Raw genomic sequence first — 18,238 nt, 5'->3', positions numbered from 1 at the left:
TGAAATCACGTAAGGTATGGAAGCAGAGATTGCTCTGTTGCAGTACCTGGCACCAGGCAAATGACAAGCAAATGAAAATCAGTAAGGAAACACATTGAGTCAATTTCCTTTCAAAATTTTAAAACAGACCATCCTTGTGGGTGTACTCTGGGCATAACTTCACTTGAGCTGCCATTGTGTTCTGAGCCACGTGGGAAATAGAAGTGGTCCCTCACCCCTGGATGTCACTTATTTTACAAAGATCCGAGGGGAATTTCTGAATAAAGATTTAGCTATTTATTGAGCACTTAGCATGTGAGGGCATCTTACCAGGGCAGCACGTTCCCATGCGTGACCTCACTTGATCTCAGCAAGCTTGGGATGAAGGAGAAGCGGTGAGTGTGGGTCTTACAACCACAGAGCAAAACAACAAAGTCACAGAGTAGCTGATGCAACTAGGGTAATACTCAGGTTGTCTTACCCTCTCTTCAGGACAGTCCACCATTCCAAGTTGACTTTCCCAAGAATTTTGCAATCTACCTGGGAGAAAAAGAAATGCGGGAAAAAAGCCAGACTAATACAAAGTGTTATATAAAATATGCCTCATGAACAGTAAACAAAAGCCAAAAGAGGAGGGGGTATAGCTCAGTGGTAGAGCATGTGCTTGGTGTGCACGAGGTCCTGGGTTTAATCCCCAGTGCCTCGATTAAGGCAAAAGAAATAAAAATAAAATTTTTTTAAAAGCTAAAAGAAGCCAGAAGGAAAAAAAAATCTGGTATAAGGCTGAAACAGTGAGGGAAGAAATCACAAAAGATATGGGACGTGAGTTGGAGCTTGAAAATATGTTGGATAAGCATAAATGGAGACAAGAAGTGAGGAATTCCGGTACACACGAATGTAATCAGAGCAGTTTCGAGATGGTTGTGTGAGGTATGTAAGTAGAGGTTGTTTGTAGTACCTGGTACCAGACAAACAACAAATGACAGAAAACCACTAATGAAACACTTTTAAATAGGGAAAGTAGCAAACTCTAGAAATATTCTAACCCATCAAAAGTCTCATTCTTCTTCTCTGGAAACTCCATGATTCTGTGACCAGTGAAACAAAATCAGGGGAGAGAGGACTAGAAGTGTGGACAACACCTAGATCTTTCCTAGGTAAGTCTAGCACAGGTGATGAGGGTGAGCACTAAGACGGAGGATGAGGAAAAGAAGGGATGGGTGACAAGATGCACTGAGAAGGCACAGTCATCAGGATTCGGTCATGGACAGTACATCTGAGTCAGCGCACTGATCTCAGCATAGCCCCTGCGCTGCCACTGATCCTCTATGTGACTTTGGAGAGGTCAGTTCCACTCCAGGAAAGGGCTGTAACCAGCCATCAACAATCCTTGGGGATTCACATATTTTCCTTAGTCCACTACACTTCCATTTAGCTACATCTCTTGACCCGTAGCACCTTCACCCAGCTTATGTGTTTCCCTTTCACCAGCGTGGGACTGATGGAGAATTCATGAAATGTGACGTTATCTGGATTGAAATGAGAACATTTTAAGTTATTGTTAATAACTATTTAATATCCCGTATTTAGGCATTCTACCCTTCCTTGTAAAAGAAGAAGGAGAAGCATAGATAGAGATAGAAACAGCAGAGAAGTTCATATAAAGATGAAGGCAGAGGTTAGAGGGATGAGTCTACAAGCAAAGGGATGCTAAGGATTGCTGGCATCCACCAGAAGCTAGCATAGATGCAGGGAATAGATTCTCCCTAGAGCTTCCAGTAGGAACCAACCCAGCTGATTCCTTGATTTGGGCTTCTACCCTCCAGAACTGTGAGAGAATAACTTTCAGTGGTTCGAAGTCACCCAGTTTGTGGTTCTTTGTTACAGCATCTCTAGGATACTAATACTGATGGTGATAACTCTCAAATCAATATCACTGGCTTAGCCCTCTCCTCAAGCCCCAAACTCATGTTTCCACCTGGCTCCTCGACCTGGATGTCCTCCATGTGGATACTCATTATAGAAATCAGAATCTCCCCTTCAAACTCCGCTTCCCTGTGCCCTTCACTCACTTGGTGCCACCACCATTCCTCCAGCCACCCAATCTGGAAATCTAGAGGACAACTTTTCTCTCTCCTTTTCTCTCAGGGTATTCAGTAACTAAATTCAGGTCTTTATCATGTTTTGACTGAATTTCTGCAAAATCTTCCTGAACTGGTCTCCTGTCCCCTCTCCCTCAAATCTCTTCTGCATTACCAGGAGCATCCTCTACTGAGCAAATCTGACTCTACGATGCTTAAAATGCCAAAGAACCCTCGAGGATATCCCATAGAACAAGAGCCATGCACTATACTTGGCACAGCGAGGCTGTCCATAATCTGCCTACTGCCATAGACTCATCAAGCACTCCCACCTCCCTTCTCAGTGTCATGAGAACCCTGTACTGGCTCTAGGTTTTTATATTGGTTGATGTGCCCCAGTGCCTTTGCTCATGCAGTCAGTTCCCTGAGCCTGGTAAGCCCTTACCCTCTTACTACTCTCTCCACCATGGATATCTTTTGTGTCCAACTTGACTCCTTAACTCAGATTTGAGCCTCTATCACCTCCTTCAGGAAGCCTGAAGTGACAAACCACTCAACCCCCATCCCCCACTTGGTTGCATGCTCCCCCTCGGCACTCATAATACTTTGAGAATAGCTCAAGCTGTGGACTCACTGTATTGTTTTATAATTAAAACTTTTTTCCTGCCTGTTCCTCTCCAGATTAGTGCTCCATAAGCATAGAAACAGTGTCTTTTTCGTCTTTCTATCCCTGGTATGTAGCACACAGTAGTCCCAGGGACAGAGTAGGTGCTCAATTCATGTTTGTTGAATGAATCAATGAGGGCCACATTATTTACCAGTCAAAATTCATGTTTCATTTTGATCAGTTAATTACTGATTCATTTTCAGTGCTAGTAAATGTGCCTGTTCATATTTTCTATTTCTTCCTGATTCAGTCTTGGGAGACTGTACCCTTCTAGGAACTTGTCCATTTTTCCTAGGTTTCTTTGATGTATAATTGCCCATAGCAGCTGCTTATGATCCTTTGTATTTATGTGGTGTCAGCTACAACTTCTCCTTTTTCATTTCTGACTATTAATTTGGGCCCTCTCCCTTTTTTTTCCTTGATGTGTTTGGCTAATGGTTTATCAGTTTTGTTTATCTTTTCAAATAACGAGCTTTTAGTTTCATTGATTCTTTCTATTGTTTTTTTAGTCTTTATTTCATTGATTTCTCATTTTGATCAGTTAAATGATGTCTTTCTAATCAGATCTCTCTCCTTCTACCACATCTACACCTCTAAGCACCAGAGACTTATGGTGGGTTAGTACAACATTCAGCCAAAGCCAAGTCTATTGGTTTAATTCCTTCTAGGTTTATTCCATTTCCAATACCCAGGTCTCACCCCAACAATAGTCAGATGAGGAGAGTTGAACATTGGCCCCCAAAAATGTATGGCCATGTTCTGGAACTGTGATTGTGAACAGGAGCTTATTTAGAAAAAAAGTCTTGCACGTATAATTAAGTTAAGGATCTCACAGTGAGATCAGGGATGAAATGAAATCCTGGATTATCCAGATAGGTCCTAAATCCAATGATGAATGTCCTTATAAGGGACACACATAGGACAGACATGTAGAGAAGAGAAGAAGGCAATGTGAAGATGGAGGTAGAGAGTTGGGTGATGTGGGCACAAGCCAAGGAACTCTGGGTACCACCTGAAGGTGGAAGAGGCAAGGAAGTCTCCTTCCCTACAGCCTTCAGAGGGAGCACGGACCGGCTGACCCCTTGACTTTGGACTTCTGGCCTCCAGAACTGTGAGATAATATATGTCTACCGTTTTCACCCACCAACTTTGCAGTTACTTCTTACAGCAGCCTCAGGAGACTAATGCTCAGGGCACCTTAGATCCTCCCCAAGGGATCACCTTAGGACCAGGCTATGGAGCACAAACTCCATGGCACAAGCATCCCTACTCCCAGAAAACAACTCAGAGAAAATGTTGAGTCAATAATAAAAGTAAGTTATTTTTTAAACATTGTTTATTGAGTTATAGTCATTTGACTGGATAAAAAAACCTAAGTTATTTTCATACAACAACAGCAGCAAGAATAATTTCTGTCTACTGAGCTCATCTCAAGTGCCAGCCGCTGTTCTCATCCTTCCACACCTAGAGCTCATGTAGTTGTCCTGACCCCGCATGACACAGCTAGTGATTTTATCCCCATTTAGCAGACAACAAACTGACCTCCGAGTGACTCATTCACTTGCCTAGGTTCTCACAGACATGAGCAGCAGGGCACACTTGACCACGTCTTTGCATAAAGTGTAATAAGATGTGGAGGAGAGAACATTTGCTCCAAGTTGGAGGGCCCTGTTCTCAAATCAGATGTCCTTGGGCAGGTTTCCTGGCCTTCCTGAACTGGACCAAAGCTCTGGCCGGTCTCCCTGACTCTGACATTCTGGGGTCTCTCAAATCTGTTCTCGTTCTGAAATGTTATGATTTGCAAAGCAGGTTTTTCCTATTAACACTGATTTGCTTTCACATTTGCACAATGCCTTCCTGCCAGAATCTGGACACCTGGTCCGCTCTGCCACTCAGTCAGGGAAAATAACCCAAAATACAACAGAATCAGCACATTCCCTGAGCCATACGGAGGGGAGGGGCACAGTGCACCTCATATTTTAAAATGTCCTTCTCCTCCTGTAGCCAGGCCTCCCTGACAAAGTGGGCCCCAGGGCTGCCAGGAAACCAAGCTGCCTGTCATTCTTATATTTAAATTTAATTTAACCTAGCGTTACCCTGCATGTCAACATTTTGGGACAAATTGATGGATTCTAGTTTAACTCTTTAGCTGTGCCAGTGGTAATACATTCAATCATGCATTAAATTAAAAATGACACTTGGAAATATATATATCCTGGGCCTCAGTTCTGTGCACCAAATAGGAAAAGATTTAAAATGCTGTCTGGTGGCAGATTACCACTGAAGAAGCATGAATCTCATTACCGTAGGCCGCATGGAACACATTTGCAAAGCTCCGTTTAAAAGGCTCTGATGGGAGCAGCTTGGTTATCTGGCCGGCTAAACACGCCATTTCCTTTCCACGGGAGAAAACCCAGCGGCTGCCAAAGCTAAGCCATTCCTATCTAATTCCAATGCCCAGGCACTTAACTAAGGACAGTGCTGCTACTGAAAACATCAGTCTGGAAAATGCCCATTTAAGCAAGTTTCTGTTCACCCTCACTCCCACCCACCCGAATGAGCCCACAGTATGTTTGAGGTAAGAATCACAGAGTAAGGAGCATTCACTTGGGATTCCCCCAGCGTTTGGCCGTGGCTTTTCCCTCCAGAGGCAGAGAAGCCTTATACTACTAGACCATGGATTTTCTACAGGCAAGGATCAGACTTGCTTATCTCATATACTCAAATGCTCAGCCGCATGTCCAGTCTAGAGCAGGGGCTCATGGCCATTGGTTGAGCTACACTGAACTGGGTGCTGGGGCAAAGAAGGGAGAGAAGTCAGGGCACCACCAAGGAAAGGAGCCGACGGTGGGCAGAGGACCAGCCCATCAGAGGAATACAATCAGCAGACATTTAATTGTGGGAGAGAAAAAGCGCATTATTTTCCCTTTCAGACTAATGGAAAGGCATTTTCCCTGAGGGGCAACGTAACTGTTACCATGAAATTCTTTCATCTTTCCAAAATTTCAGTTCAAACCACTTTGACTCTGAATCACAAAAGAAAAAAATAAGAGGAAATTTTCACAGTGTAGGTACAAACTTGAGTAAACAAGTAAGCAAAAGAGAGTGCAGTGAAAAAAGATAAAGACAAATGATCCTTGGACTGCTCAGCTCTCTCTTTCTGTTTCTCCATGTGGACACGCACCACTGTCGCGATGGGAAGGTACGTATAAACCTTGTGGTTTCATAAAAATTTCAGTCACACAGACCAAGTAAGTCCACTGTTTCTGAAGCAACTTCACCTTCCAGGAAATGAACGCAGATCAAGCCTCAGATATTTTCCTGTTCGCCCGCCTCTCCTTCTGAGCATTTGCCTCTTGTTTTCTGTGTTCTGCTGTACTTCCATCTCCTAATGATAGGCTGGCAATGTCTATTCCAAATAGAAGCCATACAGCCACCCAGGTCTGCATTTATTTAGCAGATGTCCCACTGAGAAATGTCCGTTAGTGGGAGCTTTACCATGACCTAACCTTGGGAGTTCTGGGTTGAGCTGGCATTGGCTGTGAGCGGGCAGCCTCAGGACGGGGCTGAAATTAACCTGATTTTAGCAGTTGGCTTCTGAGTGTGTTTGCATCTGTTGTCTTAATGGACTGTGAGGGCAGCCAGGTTGTCTTCCAGAACCTGCTGTCAAGGTCGAAGGACACAGGCAGGCAGCCCAACGGGATACTGGATGCTCAGTGGTCACCCTTGATCAGTGAACCCGAGCTGTCAAGCAAGTTTATCTGGAAGCCTTCGGCTCCTCCATTTTCCTTTAAATTTAAAAATAAAGGAACCACTAAACATGTGCTGAGTTTGTTCCATCAGAACAAAACTAGACATTTTCATCAGCCTTGTTTCCTGGGGATCGTTTTTGCATTTTATCCTTGGTGGGAAGGCAGCCTCTTCCACATCTGGAATTCCCCATTACCAAACCCAGGCAAAGCAGAGTCCTGACAGCACTTGACCATAAACTGCGGTTCTGTCCAATTAAAATGAAATGTCACAGTCTTAGCCTCTTAGAAAAGTTACAGCTGTTGCTATCTTTAAAAAAAATAGCTTTTATTCATTGACTATTAATGGCATTCCAAGCTTTATGGTAAAAACTCTAAGTAGCTCTATTATTGTTCCCATAGTACAGATAAGAAAATTGAGGCAAATAGAGGCTGTGGGACTTGGCCAGAGTTATATAGCTAAGAGTGGAGGGGACAGGCTGGAATTCTAACCCAAGTCATTTGATTCCATGGTCCATTCTTGGTCATTCCTGTAAGGGGAACACGTTCTACTTTCATGAGCTAAATAAAGTGATGGTAGGTCTGGAGAACTTGGTGCTATCCTGAATTTCATTTTCTGCTCCACTAACTTCAATCTTTCCCAACATTAGAATTCCTTTGTACTTTTCAAAAAAATATCATGATAATCATTATACTGTTAATACACATTGAATGAGGTAAAATCTACTATGAATTTAATACTGTTTATAAACAGGTTTGTATCTTATTTCTTGCAATAATTGAACACTGCATATGTGTGTAAGTCATTATTATATAGTTAACACACAGTGCATAGGGCACATAGGGATTCGTGGATCCCTTGAACTAATTGAGAAAACCACAGCCAGCACTGATTTCAGCTCTTTGTCTCATGGTTGCCCAAAATAGATGGCGTAACGATGGGTAAGCATTCTGGCTTAAAAATAACAATAACAAATGAAGCACATTTAAAAGTTTAAATAAAGGGGTAATTTAAGGGGACACTGAATTTACTATCAATGTTCTCTTCCTCTTAGGATAAGGACCAAAGTCAGCCCACCGAAACGTTAATGATTCTGGGCTTGGAGAGGATGTTTCCCTTTGGAGAGAGCCTCCAAAGTTTAAAAGAAAAATGAACCCTGTGACTGAAATGAGTGGTTTCCCTCACCAGGACAAAGTGCCCAGAACTGCCCGCTGACTGCCAGGGGTCAGCCTGGACTCTGTGCCCTATTGTTTTGCTTCGTTGGCTTCTGTTAGGATACCAGAGGCTTGTCTAGTACACTTCATAGCTCACCATCAGCTTACCACCACACTCAGCAAGAGGCCACCAAATCAATACATCACTGCTCTTGGATCCAATCTGTTAGGAATCAGCTCTAAGAAAAAGCAAAGAAACTTTCAAATTGCTGTAAGTCTCTGGATGGAATGACTTTATTCTCTGAGTTTCTTGGTCTCAGAGGCTTCAGGAAAGTTAGGCAATCTGCCACCATAAGGCTGCCTGACCACAAAACACAAGATCTTCCCAATGCCAAAGAGTTTGGGTTCTCTTACTCTTCAGATGGGTGCTGAGCAACTCCTGGTGTCAAAGGAATCACTGCTCTTCATCCAAGCAGTCCCTGAGTTACAGAAAAGCTTGCAAAGTAAGAAGGGCCCCTCGCTGGATGGGTGTTTATCATGAAATCAACATGGGCAAGAGAATTGACTTGCTTTTATTTGATTTGAGGCCTAGAATTTAAGTCCCTATTACTGACACCGCCATTTATCCCAAATAGAAGCAGCTAAAGAAGGATTACTCGTGTGTGCAATATGACCTGTGACCCATCAAGTCACGCGTCTATGTTTGGATAGTGTTTATTCTATGGGGTCTGGTACTCAAGTCCACAAATGAACATGTCAACTTGAAGACACGGACATCTTGAGACCATTTCTGGCCCCATCCCTTCTCGCCTCCACTTCTCACGTAGCAGAAGTGCAGCTCAGGTTCTACATTCTGCCTCAGCAACAGAACCAGAGTCCCAGTCAGTCCTTGACTTGCCAAGGCATTCATTTACTGAGGTTTTATGAGGAAGACCTCAGGATGACCATGGGAGGGATCCCATTCTTGTTGATTCTACTGAGTGCTCTTCTCCTGAGGGGTTGAATGGGAGCTCTTGCCTTGCCAATCTTCACGATCTCTCTGTGAGAATAAGAATGATGTTTCTATGTCTGTTTTTCACTTGGCAAAGTCTGAGGCAGAGACTTTAAGTCCCCTGAGATCAAACAAGCCAGTCAGCAAAGCCATACATAAGGCTAACATTTCATCACCCATTTTTTCTGCAGAACATCTTCTAGGGAAGAAGGAGGAGACTTTTGATGGGGTCCCCCAAATCAAAAGAACAGAGAAGAATCGATCTTGAGCTAGGAAAAGTTTGTTTAGGAAGAGTGGAAAGGGTTCAGAGCGTAGGGTTTGCCCACTGGAGACTGAGTATGGGTACAAGTTGTTGGTACTTGATCATCCCAAGCATTTTCCCCAAATCTCAGTTTTCCTTACCCATAAGTGAGATTAAAGAGCATCAGCATTAGACAGGTTTTATGAGGATTATATATGATAACATGCATTAAGCTCAGAATGAGCAGGCTTCTGAACTTCAATGTGGATCTCACTTAGGGTTGAGACGATCTCCTGTCACTTGGAGCTAACACCCCTTCTGTGGCCCTAACCCTTACTGCACCTTGTGGATCAGAGCTTCAGTGAAAGAAGACTGGTCCAGAAGGGAGTTTCCATCCTCATTTCTCTCTCAGCAGTTAAGGAAAGTCAGAGAATTGATCCATGCAACTCTTATTAGGATCTTCTCTCCTTTAGACTTCTCTGGCTCCCCAAGTCTCCAGGGATTTGCTCACTCTTTTGCCCTAACCAAATCGCCCCAACTACCCTATCCTGGTCCCATCTTTGCCCCCAGTTCCCATGATCCTCCATGTACATTGCCTTACTCCCTCTACCTCCAAGAAATGTTTCTTTTACAAGCATCTGTGCATGTGGCTTTTGTCTTTTTCTTCCTCAGAAAAAGCAGGGTTGGAGGAGATGCTGAGGCAAAGGGGATCAGGAGCTGTGAACTTCCACACGTCAATAATTTTTATACCATCTCACAGAATTAAAACACAAGACTTTATTTTCTCAAATACTAGCTTGGCTTGTGTAGCTTTAAAATTTCCCAGGAGTTTAAATAAAACATCTTATATGGTCCATGAATTGTGATATTAGCCTTTGGATGGCCTGGGAACCAATATTTTTCCTGGCCATCAAAATCATAACTAGCATCACTGCCAACTGTGTACATTTTATAACCCTCTCTAGATTTTTTTCTTCATTCCAATTCTTATTTATATTTGAACAGTCATTTGACCATGAACTCCTTTTTCTTCTTAACTGAAGACATATTTTCCACTCTTGACACAGTCATGCTGAATTCTAAACTGTCAGCCTGTTTCCGTAGATTATTATGAAATGAGAATATTATTGAATATACTTACACCACAAGGATCAAGCTTGAAGACTACAAATATCATATAAAGTTTAGATTTGTTCATTATAAATGTTAATTGACAAGGGAAATGATGACAATAGTCAGCTGTAGGTGTGTCTAAATAGCCTTTAAAAAAAGAAATTACATTCCAATAAAAATTAATACCCTACTATTGTGCTCTACACTGGAAGCTGATACAACATTTTAAACTGACTATAACTCAATAAAACATAATTTTAAAAAATTAACACCCTACTACTATTTTTAAATTATAAAATCAGGTGGAAGAAATATCTGGATCCCAATTCTCTTGAGCCCAGACCCTCTCACTGGGCTTCTCGACCCCTCTTATTTCCACATGTTGGTTTTTCCCTTGATTTGATTTCTACCCTCATGCCACCCCATGAGTGCTTCTCACCTCCAGGCCCTTCATCCCATCCATGGCCATCTGACCTCCAGTGGGTGACTGTCTCTTTTTTGTCTGTCCCTTTAGTCTTGTCCTCTCAAATGACCCCCCTCCATCCCTCACCTGTTACTATGGGAATTAAGCTGAATTGAACACTAAATGGTAGCATATGAACACATGCTGCATTTTCAACTAAAATTCTTTGCTTAAAATACCAAAGATTTAAGTGGAGATGCTCCCAGGCAGAAAACCCATTCATCTGAGGACCCATAATAAGAAGCAAGAAAGTTACTGCTTTGACTTGAGATGAAGACAAAGAGAAATTGAGCCAAAATGAAGAATGTGTATGCCATTGCCAGAACTCCCCGTGTCGGCCAAGAGGATGGAGAAGGAGCAATGAAGGATATAAAGTCTAGGGTCGGGGAAGGGAAAAACTGGGAGTTCAAAGTTTGTAGATCCTGGCAGGCATGTGCAGAATAGATAAACAAGACTATACTGTATAGCACAGGGAAATATATACAAGCTCTTGTGGTAGCTCACAGTGAAAAAAATGTAACAATGAATATATGTATGTTCATGTATAACTGAAAAATTGTGCTCTACACTGGAAATTGACACAACATTGTAAAATGACTATAACTCAATAAAAAATGTTAAAAAAAAAAAAAAAGTCTCAGGCTCTGGTTCTGTTCTAGCTGGATTTGTTGCGTCCCTTTACAGGAAGCATTTTATCTCTGGCTGAAATAGATCATCTTAACGTACCAATACCTTTTCAGTCTCATTTTCTTTCCTACGATTTGGCAAAAATGGTACATCCCTCCCACTTTCCACCACTCTTAGCAGGGAGATTGTTGGAAGTGACTAGAAATCCAGACAGCTCCTTACCAGCAAGAGTAATTAGGCAAAGCAGAATCACACGGTTGCTAGCCTGTGTCAGAAAAACACAGATGTCCTGGGAAATAAAACCATGAAAAACAACAACCAATGATTTTGTGTGTGTGAGTCATAGAACTCTGGACAATTAAAAAAAAATTATTCTTGCTTATTTTAATTGTTAAATTTTTCCTAAAGGGACATATATTACTGGAATAGTAAGAAAATTATAAATAATGTTATGAGAATTTATGTGTTATCTAAATTTTTTGCATGATAGATGTTTGTAATTTTTATCAGCAATGTTCTATTTCAAACTACATGTTATCTCATATGAATTAATAACTTCCTTGTGACATCTGTCTATGGGCAGGTGAAATGTTCCTGGCTTCTGAATCTCCCTCAGACATCCTGTGGGTGTGCTACCATGGAATTCAGAGACACAATCAGTTTTTATCAAGAGCGCTGGGAGGGACCATTCCCTTTGCTACAGCTAAAGGCCTGTGTTCTCCAAGCCCTGCTGTCAACAAGATTGCCTCTGTTCCGTAGTGGCTTCCTCCAGATTTCTCCTAAACTACCTGACTTACCCAAAGAGTGAGGATTATCTGAGATTCCATGTCCTTCCATTGAAAAGATTTTGGTTCAAAAAAAATTTTTTTAAACATAAGTGTGTTTTGAAAAAAAAAATCCTTGTAATTAAAACAGACAAATGGTGAAATGCAAAACGCATGTACCAGACACTTGTCTTAGGCTTTACTAGACAAAGCACAAATTGACCTGAAGTGTTATAACAAATGGAATTTTTCAGAAAAAGCTGTTGTTTTCACTCTCCGGTCAGATTTCAGTGACTTTCTGCTGTCTCATCAAGATTTGGAGCACTGGGGAGCCTGCTGGCTACCTAAGCAGGTGTGCTGGGGAACTTAACAGTATGCATCTCATAGATCCACAATGAGGATTTGTTGCATAATTGTATATTTAGAGCTTGGACTGATGACCAGCACCTACTAAACACTGCATGTTAGTTATTGTCCCCTTGGGACCACAGAGCTCAGTGAGATGCTGGTCCCTGCATCTCAGCATCCTCTTCTCACACTGCCAGCTCAGGCTTAAGCCCTAGAAATGTGTGTAGCAGTGCTGGTTTACTCCAACCTCAGAATCGTCTGACCTTGGCTTATTCTTCTATCCAAATATTTATGGAGAGGAATCATCCAGGTTTGAATCCTAACCTAATCATTTTATAGTCAGAGTCCAGCTCATTTGTAAAATGAAGACACCACCTGTAAGGTCATCTTGAGCATCTGAGTCAATGTGTGTGAAGATTACAGCACGACACTTGGTGCATCACACATGCTTCACAAACGGCAAATATAGTATTATTATCATTAGGGTTTTTAAAGCTAAAGACATCGCTGAGTTTGATAGGAGTCTTTTGCTTCCCTGACCTTGGTCTTTCCATGGAGAGAAGGTGAGAAAAGATGCTGAGAACATTTGTGCTCTTCCACAGAGGAAATGGCCAGCGAGAATGCCCCTTTGAAACAGCTCAAGTTCTGCAGGAACACGAGGTGGGTGTGGTGACTTCAGTTTTCCTGCCAGAGCCCTGGCAGATCCAGAAGTACCTTGTGGAGGGTCCTTGGGGGAATAACAGCTCACTCATTGTGACAGCCCCATCTCACTCTAGTGGCAGAACAAACACAAATACCCAGTTACAGCTGCCATGAGTGTTACTCCACATTCCAAACTCCAAAGCTACCACTCCAAGCTAATCCCAGAATAACCTGGTGTCTATCAAAATAAACTATACAGTCGAAGTACCTGTGGGAAGTTACTTTCTAAGCGATTGTCAGCTTACCTTGTGTGGGCTTCATTTGACTTAATTATTTGATTTATAAGTGGTCAATGTTATTGACCATCCAGCTGCCCATAAACCCTTCCACTTAATAAAACAGTGACCTATTAGCCCACTAGTTCAATAAACAAGCATTGAAGGGGAACAGGATCAGTGGGGACATCTAACAGAGGCAGCCAGGCAGGCCTGGCTCCATGAGCAATCTCCCAAAGAAAGTAAAGACTTCACTTTGGATCTATAGCTGCCTTGTTTGATTTTACATTAAAAAAAAAGAATTACTGAGTGATTGACTTCCAGTTCCTCTAAGTAGCAGTGAAACCTCCAAGCATGCTGCTGAAAATGTTACCAAATAGATACACATACACTTATATAAAAAGAGCAGTTTATTTTATCGACTATTCAACTTCCTGGCCATTTGCCAAATATTATAAAAGAAGTATTTCACTCCTGCAGTGCTGGATTTGCTGGTCCTATAAATTAAAGCACAGTAAGTACAGAATACATTGGAAAGAAAGCCTTTTGTGATGCAATAATATTCAGTCCACATTAAGGAAGCTAGAGGTTCCTTAAAATGATAATCCTAGCATGAGAACAAGGTCTGCGTGTCTCTATTCCTTTTGAAGACTTACTGAATAGCCCATCCTCCAAAAGGATTTAACTCTGGGCTGTCCTCATAATGAAATGCTCCCCTACTCTGGTAGGGGTCTGCATCCTCATCTTTCCCACTATAATCCAACTGTAACCCAGGAGTTCTCATTTTAAGCACATGCAACAAAGATCAGAGTCTAATAACTTGTTTCTTGCTGTCTCTGAACAGATTGTGAGTTCAACCTCACAATGTAAAAGCACATTAAAAATTCTAAGTCTCTGACATTCCTTGCTGGAAGTGATGCTTGAGACTTGCTTACAAACCCCACAACAGCATGCAAATGAAAACCTGGTTCTATCTCACTCAGCCTGCGGTCCTGCAGAAAGCCCATGGCAGATTGCACAGTGAGAGCATTCTGTGGCTCTGCACTTACTATCCTTGTCAGCAAGTCTTTGTTCTGTTCTTTCATTTATTCAGACCTCTCATGCAAGCCCCTGAGTCTGGTATGGGTACCTAGGAGGGCTGGAAAGAGGCTGGGAGGGGGCCAGTTCTTGGCAAACAGATCTTAGATGGGTGAGGCCAGAGCTCCAGTTGGTCAGACTCCATGCCAAGGCAGAATTAACATGAAGTGTTACAGCCAACTGAAAAAACCTGGTAACATGTGGAGGGGTTTTGGGGGAGGTAGTTAAGTTCATTTGCTTATTTTTAGAGGTACTGGGAACTGAACCCAGGACCTCGTGCATGCCAAGCATATGCTCTACCACTCGAGCTATACCTTCCCTCCCATAAAACCTAGTAACCTGGAAGCCACTGAGACACACAGGAGAACTGAGAATTGAGAATACTTTTTTCATTTTGTTGAATATTTACAAAGTAACTTTATTATTTATAAGACATTGTTTTTGAATAGATCTACTATACTTGACATCAACAATATTCACTGTTTTGTATGAATTACCCTTAAAACACATAATAATTGCACCTCAATTTGGTTTTCATGGCATTGCAAAGTTGTTACTTATGAAAAAAAAACTGAGGAAGAAAAGGGTAATGCATGTTCGCTATATTACAAAACTTATGTAACAGGAAGAGGAGGTGGGCACCATATACATATATGAGCAACAGCATTTCCATAATTTCTGTGTTGTCATAAGAAATAAAGATTCTTAAAATGGCTTAGAAATTGGCATTTTTACATCTAGCTATGTGGCACTTTGATTTATGAAAACATAAACAGAACCTTCAAGTAAACGGAATGTTGCTCATTCCACTTTTGAATAGAAAAGATTGATGAAAACCAAGCAAACTCATATCAGGAATTTATTTTGTAACTTCTTTTATACCATCCAGATATATATGTAGATCACGTACCTTCTACATAGAACTGCCAGTGCTATAAGATGGTCTTCAGGGGGAGGCCAAGATGGCAGAGTAGTAGGATGCTTGTAGCTCACCCTCTCCCACAGATACACCAAGACTCATATCCATGGACCCACTCAGCCAAATAGCACCTTCGGAACACTGACAGAACATCGTCCTCTTCAAAACACAAAGATGCCAAAAATCTGTTTTATTCCTACATAGGCATTAGATAGATAAATAAATAAACTCCTTAAAGGACTACAATAGATAACTGATACTCCATAAGCCACAGTGCCAGAGAGATATGAGCAAGATGAAGAAACAGGGAAACTATTCCCAATTAAAAGTACAAGAGAAATCCCCTGAAAGAACAATCAATGAAATAGACTTCGATAGCCTACTAGATCAAGATTTCAAAAAAGGAGTGATCAAAGTATTAAAGGAACTAAAAGAGATAAGTGTTTAGAAATATAAAATACATCAAAAATGAAATCGAAGCTATAAAGAAGAGCCAAGTAGAATTGGTAAACTCATTGGCTGACATGAAAACGGATCAAAAGGCTGTACAAAGCAGACTAGATAATGCAGAGGAACGAATTAGTAACCTAGAAGACAAGACAACAGAAAGCACCCAGTCAGAACAACAGCAAGATAAACAAATAAAAACAAATGCAAGCAATTTAAGGGACCTATGGGATAATATAAAGCATGCCAATCTTCGCATAATAGGGGTCCCAGAAGGGGAAGAAAGATCAAAGGGGATTGAAAAGATTTTTGAAGAAGTCATGACTGAAAACTTCCCAAACTTAAAGAAGGAATCAGATATCCAAGTACAGGAAGTTCAAAGGGTACCAAACAGACTCACACAAAGACATATCATAATCAAGGTAGCTAGAGTCAAGGATAAAGAAATGATCCTAAAGGCAGCAAGAGAAAAGCAAAGAGTGAGTTACAAGGGAACCCCCATAAGGCTCTCAGCTGATTTCTCTATACAAACAGTATAGGCCATAAGGGAGTGGCAAGATATATTCAAAGTCCTGAATGAAAAAAAGATGCAGCCTAGGATACTTTATCCAGCAAGGCTATCCTTTAGGATAGAAGGAGAGATAAAGAATTTCACAGACAAGCAAAAACTTTAAGAGTTTAGCAACACTAAACCCATGCTAAAAGAAATATTGAAAGGACTACTCTAAATAGAAAAGCAGCAGGATGCTACAGAAATGAGAAACTCACAACTGGAAAGGTGATAATTCATGAATTACAAATAAAATAAACATGAAATTGTAAAAGAAGACATTAAATCATTAAGACTGTGAGAGGGAAGCAAGAAAATACAGAGTATTTTTTTTCTTTCTTTTTTAAATTTTTTGTTTTCAGTAGGATGGATTCAAGATACAGTAATGGGCTAATAGACTTACAGAAAAGGGTAACCACGAGCCAAAAACTTACAAGGGAGTCACAAAAACTAAATAAAATCCATGATAATACAAAGGAAAATTACCAAATGATGAAAGGAACAAAGAGGAAATACCAAATCAACTGCAAAGATAAGTTCAAAATGGCAATAAACACACATCTATCATTAATTACTGTACATGTTAATGGACTATATGCTCCAGTCAAAAGACATAGAGTGGCAGACTGGATAATAAAGCAAGAGCCTTCAATATACTGTATGTAAGAGACCCACTTTAGGGAGAAGGACACATATAGATTGAGAGTGAAAGGATATTCCATGCAAATGGAAAAGTCAAAAAAAGCAGGTGTTGCAGTACTGATTTCAGACAAAATAGACTGTAAAACAAAGGCCATAAAGAAAGATAAAGAAGGACATTTTATAATGATTAAAGGAGTGATACAAGATGAGGATATTACACTCGTTAATATATATGCACCCAATATAGGAGCCCCTAAATACATAAAACAATTACTAACAGAGATAAAGGTGGGTACTGATGGGAATACAGTCATAGCTGGAGATTTTAACACCACATTAACATCACTAGACAGATCTTCCAGACAGAAAATAGATAAGGCAACAGAGAAATTAAATAATAGAATAGAAAAATTAGATTTGGGGGATATTTTCAGAGCATTACCCCCCCCCCAAATAGGATATACATTCTTTTCAAGTGCACATGGAACATTTTCCAGGATTGATCATGTACTTGGGCACAAAAGAAACCTCAACAATTTTAAGAAGATAGAAATTATCTCAAGCATCTTTACTGACCACAATGCCATGAAACTAGATATCAACAACAGAGAAACAAAGGAGAAAAACAAGGAAAGCATGGAGATTAAACAATATGCTTTTAAAAAAACAATGGGTCAATGGGGATATCAAAGCTGAAATTTAAAAATACCTTGAGACAAATGAAAATGAAAGCACAACCACACAAAACTTATGAGGGTGCTAAGAGGGAAGTTTATAGCAATACAGGCCTTCCTTGAAAAAGAAGAACAATCTCAAATAAACAATTTAACCCACCAACTAAAAGAACTAGAAAAAGAACAAAACCCCCCAAAAGGCAGCAGAAGGAAGGAAATTATAAAGATTAGGGAAGAAATAAATAAAATAGAGATTTAAAAAAAACATAGAGAAATCAATCAAGCCAAAAGCTGGTTTTTTCAAAAAGTAAATAAAATTGACAAACCTCTGGCCAAACTCACAAAGAAGAAAAAAGAGAGAGTACAAATTAACAAAATAAGGAAGGAAAATGGAGAAATTACAACAAATAAAATAGAAATACAGAATATCATACGAGAATATTACAAAAAACTATACGGAACCAAAATGGATAACCTAGAGGAGATGGACAAGTTTCTGGAAACATACAGTCCACAAAGACTGAATCAAGAAGAAACTGACCACTTGAACAAACCGATCACTAGAAATGAAATCGAAATAGCAATAAAAAACCTTCCTACAAATAAAAGTCCAGGACCAGACGGCTTCACTGGGGAATTCTACCAAACATACAAAGAAGAACTCATACCAGTCCTTCTCAAACTCTTCCAGAAGATTGAAAAGGAGGGAATACTCCCAAACTCATTCTATGAAGCCACCATCACACTGAGACCAAAACCAGGCAAAGACACTACCAAAAAAGAGAATTATAGGCCAATATCACTGATGAACATAGATGCCAAAATCCTCAACAA

The 18,238-nt window shown here is 40.7% G+C and overlaps 1 non-coding gene across 1 annotated transcript; it reads left to right on the top strand.

Annotated features, from left to right (window-relative positions):
• The first annotated feature begins 613 nt into the window (after nt 1-613).
• On the top strand, nt 614-685 carry TRNAT-GGU (transfer RNA threonine (anticodon GGU)). Its single transcript has one exon. It is a non-coding gene; the product is annotated as a tRNA-Thr (tRNA).
• The last annotated feature ends 17,553 nt before the right edge of the window (nt 686-18,238 follow it).

The sequence above is a fragment of the Camelus bactrianus genome, chromosome 35 (assembly GCF_048773025.1).
Source record: "Camelus bactrianus isolate YW-2024 breed Bactrian camel chromosome 35, ASM4877302v1, whole genome shotgun sequence".
Lineage (NCBI taxonomy): Eukaryota > Metazoa > Chordata > Mammalia > Artiodactyla > Camelidae > Camelus > Camelus bactrianus.
Note: the sequence above shows the minus strand (reverse complement) of the source record. Positions and strands in the feature narration are given on the sequence as shown.